This window comes from Arabidopsis lyrata, assembly GCF_000004255.2.
Source record: "Arabidopsis lyrata subsp. lyrata unplaced genomic scaffold ARALYscaffold_8, whole genome shotgun sequence".
Lineage (NCBI taxonomy): Eukaryota > Viridiplantae > Streptophyta > Magnoliopsida > Brassicales > Brassicaceae > Arabidopsis > Arabidopsis lyrata.
The window spans coordinates 13,197,062-13,197,549 of record NW_003302548.1 but is presented as its reverse complement, the minus strand read 5'-3'; positions in this window follow the sequence as shown (position 1 = coordinate 13,197,549).

Genomic DNA, 488 nt, shown 5'->3' with positions numbered 1-488 from the left:
TTCACCAAGATCAATACTTGGTGAATCCCTATCAATGCCATTGGGCTGCAGGATTGGGGTATCTTGTTGACTTGTTAGGAGATCCATGAAGCCGGCAGTTTGATTAAAAGCATTCATGAAAGATAGAATGAGTTTCTGAGTGTTTTAGTAGGGAAATGAAAGAATGAGTTTTAGAAAGAATGAGTTTGCGGTTATATAAGGGATGTGTTTTAGAAAGAATGAGTTTCTGTTAGGTGAGAGTTAGTTAATAGTTAGCAATCAATGCAATAAACTCTCTTCTAACACAAACTAAACATCAAAGCATTAAACTGAGAAGTAAAACAGAGAGAAAGCAACAAATATCTAGTCAATTATCTATTATCCACTAACAAAACAGAGAGAAAGCAACAAATAAAGAAGAGACAGTTATCTACATGCATTTATTGAAGAACATCCTCTACCAATGACACAATCAATTCTAATCCAATACATTTATCACAAATGACAAC